The following is a 19,673-nucleotide window of genomic DNA, read 5'->3' as shown; positions in this document are numbered from 1 at the left end:
AAAGTATAAGCTGTGACCATAAAATTTAATTAGTTCTCGGCAGTTATGGCATCAGCCTTTCAATACTGTGCATTTTTGGTGAGCTTTTTTTTTTTTTTGGAATTTGGCACTCCCAAAACTAAGACACCTGCTGATGTTGACAAATATATATACTAGTACATAGCAGGAAGCCCACACACATTTGATTTGCAGATACAAGCTTTTATATACTAGGTGTGTGGGCAGTGTACTAAGAAGTTCTGTATTCATTTCTGTACTAGTAGTCCTTATTGCTGTCACTTCAGAAGTGTCTATCTGTTTGTGACACCGTCTTTGATACATGAGTGTTCCTGGCTTGGGCCAGCATAAAGAAAGATCTAAATGACTATATCGGGTTAGTCAAACACTCTTTAGTTAAGAAGAATTAATAGTGAAAATTATGCAGGGTAGATATGAACTCCCAGCAAAGAATGTTCCAGGCTTTTTGAAGAGTTTGATATGTTAGATCATCCTCCTCATTATCAGAGTCTGATGGGCCTTCTCTTCCCTGTGGCCTCTGAGCAGATGTTCTCTGTGACATTATGAAAGATGGCTGTGGAATTTAATCTGGACTATCACTGAGTGAATAAATTTTTATATGACTTTACCTGTAATATACCGCTCATTTCTCATGGAGCCGTGCTTTGTGATCAAAGCAATAATCCTCTGCATTTTCCAGAATAAACTCTGGTAATGAGAATAGCATAAAAGATGAATTTCTTGTAAAGAAGAACTCCTCAATGTTCTGTTTACATCTAAATTCATCAAGAACCCCCACCAGGGTGTTACATGAAAGGTTAAGGTTCAGGGTTTGGTTAAACTGTATGCTACCCCCCGACACTAAAATCTCATATACGTTTTAACATTACATTGTTTCACAAGTAATTTTCAATCTTTTTAATTCTGCAGCTATGATTAAAACTATCTCTGGTGATCCTGCCATGAAGGTCCTTATCCAGGCACTACCTGTTATAGGGTGGCAAAGTTCTGTCCACAGTATGCCAATTGTGTTCTGCATTGTCATCCAGGTCTTCCGACCGAGACTAAAAATGGCTGTTCCAACGCAGTCATTGTCCACTGTTATCACCATCAGGAAAGCTGCCCTGAGAAATGCCATGCAGCCATCACTGGTGTGCATGTAGATGAGAAGTGGCTGCAAAAAAGTGGAAGGAGATCAACAGCACTAAGTTGTAACCAAGGATAAAAAGAAATGTTAAAATAAATATTTTATTTACAAAAAAAAGGACAATTGTTTGTCATTCACAGAACAAACAAAATGTATTCCAGTTACCGTTAACAACTACCTTAAAGCGGAACTAAACCACCCCCAAATTACTGAATGTGCACAACCATTACATAAGATAAGTGCTGAACTTCAGACAAAACTTTTTTTCTCACTTCAGTAGTGGAGGAGGGAGAAATCTGTTGGGCTTTTATTGCTGTCTATGTCACTGGTTGTTTCACTCTTGTTTACTTTTGTCACCAGGGCAGAGTAGGAGAAAATCTAGAGTTGTTACCAGAACATTTGCTGGCCATGCAATAACCAAAATGATTGTGGAAATCACAAATCATCTGCTAATATGGGGGCTAATACACAAATCAGTTGAGAGCAGTGTGGGATCAGCTTGTCTTTACTGAATTCTCTCACAGCTGATGAAGGACCCTCTGTAACCTTTATTTTCCCGGCATACAGATGTGATGCGATTGGTTCATTACTTTTTTGTGAGGACCAGGGAACAATTGGCACTCTGAAACTAATTTCCAAATGATGGTCAATCCATGGACTGACCAATTCTTTGACTAGCTGTTGTTTCTTTGAATCGCTTACATTTATCACACAGTCCTTGATGACCCATATGAAATTCTGTCCTCATTTCTTGCTGTTGTCATTCTTGCTTCATCAGCAGTTTTTATTTTTCTTGTCATTCAGCCTAGTCATCATATCCACAACAGCTGAACATCTTCAGCTCTTCCATCAGACAGCCGTTCAATTTCAGACGTCTTTGAACGGTTGTCCATGTTTATAAGAATCAGGAACAGTCTTGTTTTGGTCTGGCTGTCCCTTATGGGGTATGTTCTCTAGAAAGAGTCATAAAAAGGCAATTTCAAGGAAATTCCGTGACTGCAAAACCTCAACTCTACTACTCGTATATCTTTATGTGATTGCTTCACCTACTCATAAATAGATGCTTAGAAGACAGTTTACAAGAAAAAGGGTATCCCTAAGTCCTAGATTTTTTTTTCATATTTTCATGTGGCCATCTGCTCTTCTTCAGTTTATTCAGTTAACATTTTAGTCCTTTCATGGCCTCTGCTGATGCCAGACTATTAATTCCTAACCTAATTCAATTTTATGTCTGCCCTTTAATTAAAAAAGAGAGATTGAAAAGTTCTGTAAATAGAAAAAAAAAATAATTTCATGCATGTCTGTAAAAATGTTTTCCTCCCTTTTCAGATGTGTTTAATAAGTTCTGGTTGGGATAGCAAGCCTTCCTGCAGTTTATAATTTCAAAACTAATTTAACTGTTGAGGGTTCTTGTAGATAAAGTTTGGATGAGGTTTCCCATGCTTCATGACTTTTATGGAAGTTCACCCACTTTCTCCGTCTGGAAAGAATGTGTGAATGGGTGTCATAAATCCAATTTATAGCAATGAGATTTATGTTAAGATAACAATAGGGAATTCACAATCGAGGAACGCAACTTGGGTTAATATTGTTCTTTTTGCTTTGCAAGCAAAAGTGCGGGAGAGTGACAGACAGATGTGTGCAAAGTACATCTGTACTTCAATTAAAAACAGCTCTCAATGAGTCATCAAAGGCCATTTTTAATTTTTTGCTTGTAGGTCCAACGCAGACGCTCCCAACTCGCTAATATTTAATTACAGAATGACATTAAAATCCTTTGTTGGGCTCGACGCTATTGTTTTCACGGTCTGAGTTAAACCAGCCATCCATTTGCTAAAGATGAACCTCATGGAATCTCCCACCATCCGTTGGAAGCAATGATGTTTAGGTGCAGGAGCTAAACAACCTTGCGAGCGTCTGAAAACGCATTCAGCACACATGTAACATGTCTGGCATGTTGGATGGCGGTGAAAGGAAAAGCATTTTGTGGGATGTTAATTTACTGTTTGGCTGTGATGGGGTTTGAGGCTTTGTCACCATTACGTCACACAGACAAAATAACCACAGCAAAGCTGTGTATGTCACGGGGACCCGCAATGTGCATTGTATAATGTATCTTACAGCTCTGTAGAACAACATACACTTTTGTGGAATTCAGGTGGTGTTGGTCCTCAATAGGTCAGCTTGAAAAAAAAAAAACAGTAGAGAGCCCATTGAGAGGCCTAAGTATGCATAGCAAAAAAAGGGAGGGAAGAGGTGGGAGAACCCTCATAGTGTAGTATGTAACTAAAGATAAGGTTAACCACTTTGGCACTAGAGCAATTTTTTAAAATTTTGCACACATGTAAAAATCTGCATTTTTGGCTATAAAATCACTTTAAACTCCCAATACATTATATATTTTCTAAAAGTAGAAGACCCGTGGAATAAAAAAAACTAAATAAAATGTTTAATAAATGTATATTTTCAGGATAAAATAAAAGAACATTAATTTTATTGCAAACATGCAATATATTTATTAACATATAAAATACACCAAACATGCCAAGTCTTAAAATTGCTAGTGCCCGTGATAGCATGAAAAACAGTGGTACCCAAAAATCTCCATAGGCATTGCTTTAAGAGCCTTTACTGCCCATTAGTTTAGAGTTAACCGTGAGTTCTAACGCTAGAATTATTGCTCTTACTCTGACGTTGAAAGCAATATCTCACATGTGTGGTGTGATCATGGTTTACATACACATTACATACACATGCTCCCTGGGTGTATGTTTGCATTTGTGGGTGTGTGCAGGGAAATGGGGGTTATTATTATTTTTTTTTAATAAATATTATTTATTTTTACTTTTTTTTTTTTTTTTTTTACTTTTATTGCTTTCAAAAGGAGTTAACAAAGTGATAGTATTGGGCAGGTGGCAGATACCCTTTATAACATTGGGGGTCTAGTAGACCCCAATATCCTCCCTTCCAGTGTGACAAAACCATTGTGGCTTCTGGTTTCATTCCGTGCAGGGGAGATCGAGGAACAGACGTTCCTCTGCCTCTTCCTGCTCACCATTTTGGAGCCCTCGGATATGCTTCTGGGCAGAGTGGGAGAGCTCAGGAACCACGCAGGAAAAGGGAGGGACTGCGCCGCCTGCACTGTGAAAGAGATTAGCGGCTATACAGTCACTTTCACTTTTTAGCCAAGAGCCAGTTGAGAAAAACAGGTACAAACGGAGGGGTGCTTGTGTTTAACTCATTTCAAAAGATCTGAACTAGGTAATAATCTGAAATTATTGTTATTTTTTATTATTCGAGTAAAAAAAATACTTCTGATTAGATTGCAATTGCCTACATGGATGGGACCTTGCAACCATCTATAAAGACACAGGTGGAGAAAAAAATCTCCATTTCCCTGTGGGGTGAAAAAGGTCGCACCCAATGCTGTGGGGCTCTCAATCCTGGAATAAATAGACAAAATCTATTCTCCTGCGCTGGTGCGGGGGACCTAAAAATTAAGTTGGTGATATTTTCGTGGTGGTGTTAATATATAGTTGTTCATACATGCCCCGCTGCCTTGGCCGACTGGGGGAAGTCCAAAATACTATATGCAAAAGAGATGAGAAACGCACGTGGCCTGATGCACGAGTCCTTTTAAAGCATTTATTTCAAACAAAATAGGTATGTACAGAAAATATCACATATTCATAGGTGGCTAAGTTACAAGAAAAATAGCACCAAAACAAATAGTATTACGTGTAAAATGATGCCCATATAAGAGATAAAAAGGTGAACAATCGGCTTATTTGGCTAACACGTTTCAAGGATAATCCTCTTCCTCAGAGCCTTAGAAGACCAGGTCTGGTCTGTATGTTAGAATAGTGGGGGCTGGATGGATGATGTATCACAGGGTAAATACTGACCAAATGGGAGGGTTATTTTTCACTATTGTGGTATTCTTTCTGCATCACCGTGCTCTTAACACCATACGAGTATGTATCAGGTCATCCATTTGTCTTGCAATCCTTCCCAATGAGGTGTTGATGTTGTGATCTTTCAAACAAGCAGTGATCCCTGGCTGGATGTGCATGTAGGAACAAGCTCTCTCACCAATAAACCTTCATTGGTGACTATGCAGATTCCCCTGCGATAGTGTTGCCGTGCGCCCCTGTGCGGCGTTGCTGCTCTCAGTATGTGTGCTTGGGGGGATGGAGAGATGTGGCTGTATGCTGCGGCCATCTCTAGGGGCTCTCAGGTAGGTATTGAACTGGTATGCCAATGGAACTTGTACCCGCAGACATTTATGTATCATCCTGAACTGAGGAAGTGTCAAGGTAAAGCAGTTGTAAAAGCAGAAGGTTTTTTATCTAAATGCATTAAGATAAAAAGCCTTCTGTGTGTAGCAGCCTCCCCAGCACCCCCTAATACTTACCTGAGCCCCATTTCTATCCACGAGTCCTTTGGCTGTCTGGGACTCTCCCTCCTGATTGGATGAGACACAGCAGCAATGCCATTGGCTCCCACTGCTGTCAATCAAAGCCAGTTAGCCAGGAGAGGCAGGGGGAAGGGCCAAACGGCAGCTCTGTGTCGGAATGGACACATGGAGCTGCAGCTCGGCTTGCGTGCTCCCAGAGCAAGCTGCTTGCTGTGGGGGCACTCGGCAATAGGGGAGGTGCTAGGAGCAGCGAAGAGGGACCCGAGAAGAGGAGGATCCAGGCTGCTCTATGCAAATCCGATACACAGAGCAGGTAAGTATAACATGTTTGTTATTTATTTATTTTTTTTAACAAGACTTTACAATCACTTTAATGCCATAAAATAAAGCTGTTGTTCATCCAAGTTGATGACTGACCCATCCTGAAAAACACCACACAGAGTGCTTCTGCCATTTGGATCACCAATGGGGCTTTTTCCCTTCCTACACCCTACCAATAACATAAACTATTGTACACCGGATCCCGGTATGCAAAATGTAACTCTGGATGAACTTTAGATATAAAGTAGGCGCCATCTCCCAGACTAATTTGCTCCATCTTTTTCGAGGCCACCCATCTCATGTTTTGCTGTATACTGAAACCATCGTCCATGTCACACTCAGCTCAATTATTTTGCCGATGAAAACATATCAATATTTTTATGTCCTGAATTGTATGGAGCTCAAAGATCATGCGCTCAATCTCGGCAACAAAGTGCTTGGTCGCTGTCCAGATCTGGCGTTTGCCAGGAGTGCTGTAAAGATGTAGCCCTTTGAAATAAAAATTGTCTAATAGAAAACACAGGCAGACAAAGCACTCTTAAAATATTCTACACTCACACAACACATATGTCACCGATCACTACAAAGGGATGATTTCACAAGCGGGAACCATTTTATGTGCTATCAGTAAAGCCCACCCTATTGTACTCTCCAAACCTTTTAACCTTCCTTGTGGAATTTTTACTGGGTTATGGTTGCGCTTTTCCTGTACTTTCTACACAAACAAATTTAGATTCTGAATATTGCTGTGAAGTGCCCCCATACTGGCAGACCTATGCTTATGTTAAACTGTTCCTGAACATAAAAAGATAAAGATGCTGTATGGAATCCAGATCTGATTAAACTGAGTTTAGTTACTATAAGAAGTGTGCCTCAAACATTGAACCATCCCTGTAAAATAAAGTTCCATATTTATATTCTGGAGTTGGCAGACTTGGCATCTCCAAGTTTCATTCTTAATAACCATTCACTCTACATTCCTTCAGCACCAAGCTGCTGCTGCCGCCTCCTTCCTTCCTTTCTTCTCTTTTCTTTTCCTCTTCAGCATCTGTTTAAGAACACAGATGGCTGTGAAATAACTCACAATGTAAACACATCTATTGCAGATGTATGAATGGAAGCCACTTCCATTCATTTCCATTCAGAAAGTCATTTGGCCCTGTAAGGCCTACCTGACAGGGGCCCTCTGGTCAACTCCACTGTTGCATACATGATAAACACAGACTCTTCTCTCTTCCCGCATGTCCAGTGTCTCCCTATACATGTAAACAACCCCCCTTGTCTTCTCATAAGCTTTAGATGCCCTCCTGTCTGGTACCTCCTCATACACAGAGCCCAGTGGTCCTTGACCAGGGCTCACACCTAGACACCCGCCCTTGAGTAGAGTGAGAAAAATAAGTGGGCTGCGAATACCTGAAGATTGTGGTGCTTTCTGCAGTTCTGGGAAAATGTCACCCTTTATTGCACCAGTGATTTAACTGGGATCCAATAGGAGGTTTCATGGCACGTATTGCCCTGTCCTCCACTGCCAATCTGAAGTTAGGAAGAGGTCCAATCAGAGGGATGAAAGTAAGCAGAAAAGATATTTAGACTGATGCTGCACTGTTTTTTTGCAGTCTGTTGGAATGACTCCACAGAGGGGCCACCTACTACCACCCCCCTCTGATGAACTGATGGGGCCTGCGCAGGAGTACTGCCTGTATCCCCTCTTCCTATCCATCTTCTGTCATTTTTAGTATACAGGATATCTATATGTTTCTAGGGATTCACATCCCATATGGCTTTATTTTGGCAGCTCTATGTCTGTAACTGACTGGTGAAATGATAAAATGTGACCTACATACGCTTCACATTTGCATATATTTTAACAAAGGAAGAAAGAATGGAGATCTAATAACACTTCTACCTGTGACTTTGTAAGTACTGGAATTGAAGCAGTTCTAGTAATCATTTCTGTCTAGTCAGGCTCCATGCATACTAGGAGCAGGAAAAACATCAAAGTTTTTAGCTTAAAAACGTGGCATAAAAGACGCAAATTGAAAGCATATTGTACAAAGTTTAGGCGAGTCTATGAGAGTTTAAGAGAATTTCGTTTATAGGCGTTTTTTGCACTACACTCTGCAAAAGCCAGGAAATGATGTACAGTGACAACACACCTTTTTTTTACTAAAAAAACATTGAAACTTGACATTCAGAAGAAATAAGAGGAGTTTAGTAGAGATTGACGTTTTTACAGCTCCTAAACGTTTCCAGAAAACGCAATAGAGAAGGGTTTTTTTCCTGCCTCTGAACGTCCCTGACAGAAAACGCCTGTAGTCACAATGTGCAAAGACACATAGAACACAATAGAAGTGCTTCTAGAGGCAGGTGAAAAAAACGTCAAACGCCTGTAGAATCAACGTTTTTTCAGTCCAGTGTGCATGGAACCTCACAGTTTTATTGCATCTTTTTGAAAATACAGACATCTGCATCTACTATAGCGCCTAACCAGTTCATAGCTGCTGGTAATAAAGTAGATAAATAAAACTGGGCTCCTCCGTGATTTCTGTCAGGTCAGGGGTCCTGTGCTGAGTTCTTACAGAGGCTCATCATATACTGGAAGTGCAGTTGAGCCTCACGATCAGGAGCTAGAGATAGAGATTACAAGTTATAAATTAGAGATTTCCCAGACAGTGACCCGACAGTTTATATGCTCCACTATGGGAGGAAAATAATCTCACTGACTTATTAATCAGCTTCCTCTTCATTCCTTCTCCAATAAGTCACACTGACCTCTGTGTTAAAGCCATTCTCTTTCTTCCTGCATGCTCATAATCTTCATTATTACAGTAAATAGCTGGTCACATTATGGTAAAATGTGCAGCGCTAACCAAAATAAAAATAAAAATAGAAATAAAAAATAGAACAGTGATGGAAGTAACTATAAGTAATGTTACTTAACACAATATAAACCTGTGAGGTATACCAAAAGTGTCCAAAGTGAATACACTAAGTTTAGGAATGTCCAGAGGCAATAGTTGACCTCAACGTATTAGAACCAAAAAGACCGCAATTAATAGGTGTACATGGAAGGAGTCTTCTCAGACAGGGGACGTGCTTGGAAGTGAGATGTTGACTGAAGACTGAATATCACAGCAATCAAAAACAAAACGACAAAAACTTCTAGAGTAAGTACTCTTACCAGATCCTGTGGGACATATCTGCCATACGGCAGTACGTCTATCAGAGCTTGTGGAAATGGTCTCCCATGTATTCTCCCCGGAGGTTCTCCCTATGGTCACGATCTCCAATGGGTGAAGTTAGCCTGAGTCACGGTCACCGATAGCCAGGACAATCGCCGGTGGGGGTTGTCAGCTCGCTCACACACTCTCCGACTCTCGGCAGGTTCAAGGGGTCAGAAACACCCCATCATGGAAAAATTCATGGAGGAAAGAGAAAAAAAGGGGCTCCACATGGCGTAGGTCAAAAAATATCAAAGGGATTTATTGAATAAAAACCTTACAAATAAAAAGTGATCACTGGATAAAAGACAATGGCAATGTGGGAAGCTAAAACGCCCTACGCGTTTCGACTAAAAAGCCTTCAACTGCCCCACTACGTCCATTACATCCCCATTGTGTTCCCAAGTCTGTATAAATGACATCCATGGCAGATGTAGATGGAGGCATTTATGAATATGTGACATTTGCCTTTCCTGGCACCCTGCAATTCCTAATGATGTCTTTTGTCATTTAGCCATAGCTGTTTTTCTATGATATCTTTTGTAATTGACATTGTTTTGTAATGTCTGATACACTGTAATAATAGGTCACCGTATTTATTCACATACACTGATATAGCATAGCTGTATGTTACTGTACACTCCTCACCAAAACATGTCCACATCCCACACTCTCTTCCTTCCTTTCTCATGAATCCACACCCCAACCTCGGCTTTCTGTCTAGTGTCCAGTAACATGTTCTCTCCAGAGTGATACTGGAACCCGTTGCAGTAGGCCATGGGTGCTCAACCTGTAGCCCTCCAGCTGTTGCTGAACTACAAGTCCCATCATGCCTCTGCCTTTTGGAGTCATGCTTGTAATTGTCAGCCTTGCAATGCCTCATGGTACTTGTAGTTTCGCAACAGCTGGAGGGCCACAGGTTGAGCACCCATGCAGTAGGCTATTGCAATTTGCCTTCAAAGAACATCCATTTTGCTCTAGTGCTTGTCACTTGCAGTTAATCTGAAAAAAAAATTAAAAATTCTGTGTCGAAATTTAAACAGCATTTTTATACATATGAGATGCTACATAGGTGGAATATACTATTAAATGAGGTCACCCCTCTCCTTCATATTATAATATATATTCATATTATAGCTTCTATGAATAGCAAACTATCTATGAATGGAGGAGACAGACCTTTTCCACCCATCCCCTATTCTTACAGCATTGAGTGGAGGAGACAGACTTTTCATTAATCTGACGATCCTCCATTCATAGATCATTCTTCATTCATAAAAACTTCTATGAATTGAGGGGACGGGCATAGTAAGCATTGTTGCATATGATTGCATATGACAGATCCCTTGACTCTAATAACTGAAGATAGTTTGCTTCAAAGCTTATCCAGTGCCCAGATCAAAAATCCCCCCCGGGTTAGCAGTGATGTGGCTGTCACTACTCCTGTCAGCCTTGTAACAGAAACAACTGGCACAGGGCGCCCCCATTGCTGCAATAAACCGTTGAACCCAGGGCAGCCACCCCTCTCTGGCCCTGGTTTGCATATATCTCAATACATATTTAGTCTGGCCAACTCTGTCAAAATGATCCCACTTTGGTCATACCTTTTTCTACTAGTAAAATTCAATGTAGTATACTCCAATGGACATATAGAGGCAGTATGAGGTAAACTGACACAGCTGGAGGGGAGTTACAAAGAAAGGTCAGTCTCATATTTTGGGAAGAACAGCAATAGGAAGTCAGTAGACACTGGTGGGTGGCCAGCAATTATCAAGGCCTTGTAAGCATCTAACAAATGTGCAGAGATTTTTACAGTTGGCTAACATGGTTATTTTTTAATAAACTCTGCGGCACATTTATGAGTTGAGTATGTTGATATTTTGGGTGGAGTATTAGATCTAATGAGATAATAAACTATTGCATCTGGATCTCTGCTAACTGTAGTCTTTAATCTGTCTCTGGAACAATAAGATTTCCACACTTGACTTCTATAACACACAACTTTATAGGGGTTTTGTCCAACTATTTTTTATTGTGGCCTTGTTCCAAGCTTGTTAGTACCAATGTTTGCCAATAAAAGCACATCAGTAAATGTAATGATCTGTAATCACAGCTTCAGGGAATCTCATTATAAGTTGGCTTGATTTATATAGGTGTACACTTTGTGATGACTCATACATCTATACATCTCTTAAGCCATTGTTTAGGCATATAGTGACCAGGTACTAGTGAAATGATGATGCCCAATCTCGGTATTTCCATCATATGAACCTGCAGCAAAGTCTTGGTAATGGAAAAGTGATCAACATTAAATGTTTAACTAATTTGAAGGAAACCTGGAATGTTCTCACCTTCTACTCCCATCAGCAAAAAGAGCTGGCATTGTTCTTCTATGACCCCCCCCCCCCCCCTCCCCAACACCAAAACTATGTACAAAGCTGCTGGAGGAACTTCCTACAACAAAGGAGAGCGGATCACCCTAATGTGATTCTACCAGGTTGTGGTCAAGTCCACTACAGACGTCAGTCGGGTGAGAAAGAATGCATCCAAATGCAGCCGGGTCCATATGACTGACAGAGGCACAAAGCAACTCCAGCATCACTTATCAGAGGGGAAACAACATAAAACAAGGTTTTCCAGCCTGCCCGTTAGGCCCTCTGTCCATAGCCTCGCCACAAGTTCACTTTGAAGCTGAAAGCCAGGCAAATATAAAAGACAAATAAATACAGCTCTTTAACTAATACATCTGGTACCTACATTTGACTAGATTATTAGCCTTTTTTTCAGTCACTGTACAGCAAAGCTTACACTGGGAGTGGGAGAAGAAGTTCAGCTGCAGTGCTTATGTGGTAACAAGGGACATGTTGATAGGAGAGAGTAGAGTGACAGGGAGAGGAGATCATCAGTCTACTGCTGCTCTAAAGTCCAGTCAAAGGCTTAGGGGGAACAAGTCTTTTAAGTTTTACTGAACAGCAGAGAGTAATAATTTCTCCTGCCCTGGCAGATTGGGGTTGTGCTGTGTGGCAGAAATACAAATTTTTTTTGCAGATAAAATAGCTTAAGATATGCATATACTTATCTGTGCATATAGCTGTTTGCCTGGAGTTTAGCTTTCAAGTACATACTGCACTTTCTCTCAGATTCTTCACTTACACTACAATTTCCTCTATGCACATTTGGGATTCTGGCAAATGAATTCACATTGTATTTCTGTGTCGTGTTTTTCAGTAAAAGAATTTCAACAGAATTTGGCAAAACACTTTGATAAACTCAGTGACCTCTCCCTGACCTGTAGATAAAATACTTTGGTTTAATTTACAATCTTTAATGACTGGAGAAGTTGGATGAGTTATCATTCTGGTCAGATTATAAAACAACATCAGTTCTATGTAACTGAGGCCTCTGTTCCTCCCAGCGGTGGAAGCCGTCCATGCTGAGAGCAGACAATGATTATTGCTAGCAGTTATAGCAGCCGCTAGCGATAATCACAGGTAAAACCCAGCATGCTGTTTGTACCCAAGTTGATCAATCGATCAGCTTGGTACATTCAGCCTGCCCATACATGTTTCGGACCATCTATGGCCTGCCTTAGGGAGTGATCTGGAACAAGCATGCAAACAGTAAAGTCAGAACTCCTGATCTGTGTGCTTATTCTGGGTCAATGATAGTAGTGAAGCCATTGATTGCTTCAGCATCAAGTCAGACAGCTAGTCAATGGCAGCCTCCATATTTCTCGTGTCACAGGTTTACCTGTAGTAAAGTATAGTATAGTTGTAGATAAACCACTAGAGAGAGCCCTGCAATTGAATTGGCCTCATGCAATCTCTTTCTTATCAACTCTTAAGATGAATGCAGGAGATGAATTACCGTATATACTCGAGTATAAGCCGAGTTTTTCAGCACATTTTTTTGTGCTGAAAGTGTCCCCCTTTGGCTTATACTTGAGTCAAGCACTTTTCTGCAGCAGAAAATGATATTTTCTGAACCGACTTTGAGGCCCCGTATCTCGGGGTCACTTGGTGCTAGGAACCCCAAATTTGGTGTGCAAACCCAGTGGAACTAGCACTACAACATATCCAATGCTGGGGTTAAAAGTCAGTTCGGAAAATGTCAAGCACTTTTCTCTTGGCCACTTGGATCTAGGAAAGCTGGGGTTCCTAGCATCAAGTGGCCCTGAGACACAGGGCCCCAAAGTCGGTTCAGAAAATGTCATTCTCTTCTGCAGAAAAGTGCTTGACATTTTCCGAACTGATTTTGGGGCCCAGTATCTCGGGGGCCACTTGGTGATAGGAACCCCAAATTTAGCGTGCAAACCCAGTAAAAAAAAGCACTACAACATATCCAATGCTGGGGTTAAAAGTCAGTTTGGAAAATGTCAAGCACTTTTCTCTAGGCCACTTGGATCTAGGAAAGCTGGGGTTCCTAGCATCAAGTGGCCCTAAAACACAGGGCCCCAAAGTCGGTTCAGAAAATGTCATTCTCTTGACATTTTCCGAACTGATTTTGGGGCCCAGTATCTCGGGGGCCACTTGGTGCTAGGAACCCCAAATTTGGTGTGCAAACCCAGTGGAACTTGCACTACAACATATCCAATGCTGGGGTTATTAGCACCAAGTGGCCCGAGATACGGGGCCCAAAAGTCAGTTCGGAAAATGTCAAGCACTTTTCTCAGGGCTACTTGGATCTAGGAACCACAGCTTTGGATATGTTGCAGTGCTATTTCCACTGGGTTTGCACAATAAAATTTGGGGTTCCTAGTACCAAATGGCCCCAAGATACGGGGCTCCAAATGCGGTCAACTGTGCCCACCTGCAGCAATGTAATTTCAGGACCCTTTGGGTCCAGAGACCCCAAATTTTGGCTGCAGCTAGAGGGCATCTAGGGACCCTTAACTACCGAGTTTGAAGTTCGGGGGACCTATGGCTGCAAATGGGCACAGTGAGGCATGCAAATGGGCATTGTTGACCCTCTTTTCCACTTACAGTAGCTGCGCATTTCTCACTCTAGGCTTATACTCGAGTCAATAAGTTTTCCCAGTTTTTTGTGGCAAAATTAGGTGCCTCGGCTTATATTCGGGTCGACTTATACTCGAGTATATACGGTATATTTAATCACACTTAATCCTTTCCCAGTTGCCAGATATGTGGCAGAGGGCTTTAACATAGGGCACTGTTTTGTGCCAGGAGAACACCCACTAAAGCACAACCACAGTGTAATACTGCAAAGCAGAAAGTAGAATTTGTGTATGAAATGAGCAAATATGTCTGTCTCCACAAATATACATAGATATACGATACATGCAGAAACATATAATGTCAGTATATAATATGCACTGATGACATAATTTCTATTTTTTACACGTACTGTATATCTAAACTTAAAAAAAAAAGAAAAAAGACTGTACATATTCCATTTGGGGTGTAGCTTCTGCTTTTGGTTCCGGTGAAGGCAAGACTGTTAATCCAAAACATTAGGCTCTATCCACATCGCCTGTGCCAAATATAATTTGCCATAATGTTTTTTATGATCCATTAATCAGTTACTACACCTAGTCCAATCTGATAGGGTGGGACCCTGATTTTTGTTTGCAATAAAAAAATGCCCAGCAATGGAATACACTTCCACTTCTCTGACTCAATCAGCTGTCTTTATAATATTAGTAGGAGTTATTGAGTTCCACAAAGAACTGGCTTTTTTTCAATAGGGTAGCTAAGAATAGACAGGTAAATATTGGAAAAGAAGCCTTGATCTGTACCTGATGCCTGCAAATATAAACATATTGATGTGCAATATTTCTACATCTTTTATACTTTAGTCCTGAAAATAATAAAGAAAATGGAGAGTTGCTGTGTGACTGTAACAAGCCATACAAGAACAGATCAGATGTGGGTTCTATGTGGTGAAGACTGCCTTATTGTTGCATCTTCCCTCATATATAGAACAATTCTAGACTACGATATACAGGTATACCAGATGATTATCGCAGGGTGGCTAGGAAGACCTCCGCTTCATAACTAGTAGTGGATTCTTGGTGCCTGTGGCTCCATTATTGATTTTATGAATAAAGCCTTTCTTAAAAGACTTTGTGGACAACTTTTTTCCCCTGGTCGTTCCTGGTCTGTGTACTCTGATTTCAGGTTCTGAGTCACTTGTCATCTACTGTTTGTCCTAAATAAGTTGCCATTGTAGACATTGTAGGTTTTGTGTCCTCCAAGGTAGAATGATTCAGCATCTCCGGCATGCCTGCACAGAGCGTGATTCATAAAGATATCAGACTTGTGTGTCATTGGCAAGCTTTTACCATGGTGTGGTTTGTGTACGAGTCTGAGGTGTGACAAAGAATGTCTTCCTGGCTTCTAGCTCCGGATAATCTACTTCATAAATGGAGCTGACGTTAGAGGTGGCTGTTTAATTGGACTCTGGCAGTTGGAGAATACGGTTGTTGCCACCACTAACTTCCCACCCTTTTGTTCTTAAATCTCTTTCCATTTATTGGTAAGGAAGTCAGATTACAGAAGCACTGGCAGAGGACCCAGAAAACATAAAATGAAAAGCTTATCTTTGTATGGAGTTCTATTAATGAGAAGTAGTCAGCAAACTGTATATAAAACAAGCCTTCATGGAGTTAGTTGCTTGCACTTGCCAAAATCTGCAAGTTGACTCATCTGCCTGTTATGTACAAACTGCGACCTATCGGTAAACTGACATCAATTTCCAGCCTGTCCTGTTCTCGTGCCTGAATCATGGTTAGAGTGTTGGCAAGTCATCCTATATCTTCAGTGTGGCTGTAACCTATCCAAGTGAAAACCACACAGCGCAATCATGGTGAACAATGTACTATCCGGTCAGTGGTGTTTGCTCATGTTGTGCAATATGGAAAATGGCATCTAATAATTAACTTATAGAGGGAATTATTTTACAGACAACGTAGGAGAAAATTATGTGATTCACTGTCTGCAGAGAGCATCCAATCTCCCAACACAGCTGATTGGCTTCCACATTCTTCTTACTGTACCAATCTTTTTTTCCTTGCAAGAAAATATACAGCACATATTTGTATGGAAATTAACTTATTAGGTCATGACTGTTGCATTTGTGCCTCTGTCTGTCCCTGACAGCTCCATGTAAAATACAATTTATATACTATACGACCAACAATTTTTGGACACCTGACCATCACACCTATGGGACATCCCATACCCAAACCATTGAAAGTAATATGGAGTCGCCCCCCTCTTGGTGCCTCTAGCAGCCTCTGATCTAATGGGAAGGCTTCCTACAGGACTCTGGAGTGTGTCTTGGGGTATTCAGCCAAAAGAGCATTTGTAAGGTCAGGTACTGATGTTGGAACAGAAAGAGGTGTTTCCATAACTGTTATCACAGGCACAGTTGTCTACAATGTTTCTGTATGATGTAGTATCGACAGTACCCTTCACCTGAGACACCTGAACTCCATCCTGTGGAGGGGTGTTCACATACATTTTGGCCATATAGGTAAGTGTGATGGATAGGCAACCACAAACTGTTGGCCATATAGTGTAGTGTTGTTATTCACAGCCATTACTCATAATATAAGGGGAAATAATAAGAGAAGTAGAGAGTAGTTATAGTGGCCAGTTTTATGCGTTTGTGAATTAGAAGTAAAAAAAATTGTTGACTGCAGAGCCAGAGAGCATCACCTCCCTGGACTGCGATTTGAAGGATTAGTGTTAGCCTTGTGATGGGAAAGTTGACATAATTCTGGGTCAGTCATTTGCTGAGCTCGAAGCTTGGATTGGAATAAAACACTGAGCAGATTTATTTTGTTTTATGATGGCTAAAGAAGCAGAGACCAGTGAAGTAAACAGTGATTGATATTTTATTATCATTTATAGAGCTGCCATGATATGCTCTGCCCTGTCAGAGACTGTCCGCCATATACTGAATAGTTAGCATCAGAAATTGCTGGCTTGGAGTCAAAATCTCAGCAGGCTTGGACAGCAGATATAATCATCCCTGGACCTTATCCGGACATTCTGGTCAATCGCATGTGTTCTGTACATGTGCTGTAATAGATTTCTGTTCATCACAGTACATCCAGCCTGATCTTTTGGGGTTCAGAGGTTGACGGGGTCAAAACTGCAGCTGCAGTTTGCAGGAGATGTCTTGCTCTGGCACAGAGTACCTTAGGTGCGGGAATAAGTGTAAAATCACTCACACATGTGTAATATTGTGCGAAGAGCCACAGAGGATCTGCATAGAATCCAGCAAGCCATAAATAAATACATAAAACTTTGAATTAATAATGAGTCTTAAGGAGGAAGGCCAGCTGGAAACAGTGCTGACTGAGCTGCCGGCTTAAGTCGGAGAACACGTGGAAGCGGAGGAATGCGTCCATTCCACGTACTCCTAAAGAAAATGGACACAACACTGGAAGCCATCACCAGACAAGCCAATCGCTTCTCGCCAAAGCCGTGTGATCCATGTTCTGTCTGATACAAATGACTGTAATTGGTCCTATGTGAACCATATCATGGCATGGACAATACTGGGTTAGTAGTATGAATAACTCCTGAGGAGAATATGATGCCCTTATTAACAGAAGGTGTGGGGCAGCCAACTCGCTCCATTTGGTTTTATACATCTTCGCCTTTTTTTTTTTCTCTTCTGGTCGTTCCGCTGTGCAACACTAACTATTTTTGTTTCAGCCAAAACAGACAGATCACCCCCTTGTACTCTTTTCCTTGTCACCTTCTCACACAGTACTTAATCCATTTCAGATGCTGTCTGGTGAAAGTGAAGGGGAAACATTTCACGTAGTATTGTGATTCTTTCCATGAGTTGATCTTCCTCAGGCGTACAAAGTTCCTCTAGTTATTAAGTCGGGCGCAGAGATGCCTCAGTGGCTGAGCACAATGAATGAGAAGCTCAGTTCAGTATGCATTCTGTATTATTAGATTAAAGTTGAAATATCTGTATTCAGACCCATCCAAGTCGTAGAATCAATATCATATGATACAAAGCTATGAAATAAAATTAAACTTCACAATAAGAATCTTTTTTTTAACCATCCTAGGTATGGCTGTTGCAAATAAACAGCCAGACGGTGCCCTTACTAGGGTGGGTAGACATACCTGTATTACCTGTACATCCTTTCTTGCTTATTTTGTGAGTGTCATTAGACAGTAGAGAGCATCAGCTAAAGGCATAAAGCTGTTTGGAGCAGCTCTGTGCCATGTGATCACTGTGATGACCAGTCACATTGACCATTAATGTAGTGTAGTACTGTTTATATTGGTATGCCTTTCCTCTCACAATGGAGATATTAGGTCAATTTTATAAATTAATGCATTCATGAAATCCTCCAGCTGCAGTTTGGGAGGGGGGAGTAAAGTGCCAATGACCACCAATCTTGTGGGATTGTTTTAGGAGGGTTTAAAGGGCCAGCAACCACCTATGATGGGGGGGGGGGGGTTAAATTACCACTGACCACCATTGAGGGATTGTCTTGGGTGGGTTTAAAGGACCACTGAAAAGCAATGATGCCCATCAATGATTGTGGGAATGTTTTGGGGGTCAGGTGTTAAGCAACACTGACCACTAATAATGGTTGGATTGTTTTGGGGGTGGTTAAGATGTTTGGGTTTATCCTTGTCATCTAGCCACTGCTCACAGCGCACTGCAGCTTCATCCTCCAGGAAACTTGCGTTCACTAATAACAGATTTGCACTTTGCAAAATTGAAGCATCACACTCCCGTCCAGCCAACCTACTGTCTCAGCCCATGAGTCTCCAGCAAGGCCACACCCCCTGACATGTTTCTCCCTGCCCACCGGAGCTTAATGACAGCCTGCACCTTTCTTTCTGGTGACTGCAGGAGTTTGGCTTCCCCAGGTTGAGTGGTGTCCATAATTTAACACCAAGGTTACAAAGAGTTGAACTTGGCTTCAGTGTACATTTAAAGGCTAAGCGCACCTTAATTTATATTTTAACCACCTCAATACCAGCAGCTTTCATCATTTCCCCCCCCAAAAAAAGCATCAGGAAATTAGATCACCTTTGGATGCCCAATTTACAAAAAAGGGGTCATTTTGCATGTGTTTGTACCATCCTGTCATTTTTCATTGTATATGTTTTATAGCAGAAAGTAAGAGAAACAGATTTTTGTTCCTTTTTATATTAACCAATAAAAAGTGGTTATTAAATACCACCAAAAGAAAGCTTTATCTTGACAAGAAAATTATAGAGAATCCATAGTACTGCATGACAGAGTAATTGTCAGTCAAATTTTCTCAACACTGAAAAATGGTCTGAACAGTAAGGGGGTGTGGCAATACCAGACCTGAAGTGGTTGGGGCACCACATTATCAGCCCACGCTTATGCTATTGTAGAACTTCAGGAAGATATTTACAATGTACAGTATGCCCAAAGGAAGTTTTAGCATTTTAACAATTGTTAGGGCTTATTCACACATGCTTTGATCTCTGAAGATCGGTTTGCTCTTCAGAGAGCATTTAAAAGGTGATAAGAAGGTGAAGGTCCTCACCACCTGCTTTAACCCTTTAAATCCCACACTAGCACTACGCGACCA

The 19,673-nt window shown here is 41.1% G+C and overlaps 1 protein-coding gene across 5 annotated transcripts in view; it reads left to right on the top strand.

The window, feature by feature from the left end:
- BANP (BTG3 associated nuclear protein) overlaps window positions 1–19,673 on the top strand; it is a 662,871-nt gene that overhangs the window by 630,742 nt on the left and 12,456 nt on the right. The window lies entirely within an intron of this gene.

This window comes from Aquarana catesbeiana, linkage group LG11, assembly GCF_042186555.1.
Source record: "Aquarana catesbeiana isolate 2022-GZ linkage group LG11, ASM4218655v1, whole genome shotgun sequence".
NCBI classification, from domain to species: domain Eukaryota; kingdom Metazoa; phylum Chordata; class Amphibia; order Anura; family Ranidae; genus Aquarana; species Aquarana catesbeiana.
This window is presented reverse-complemented; position numbering and strand designations above follow the sequence as displayed.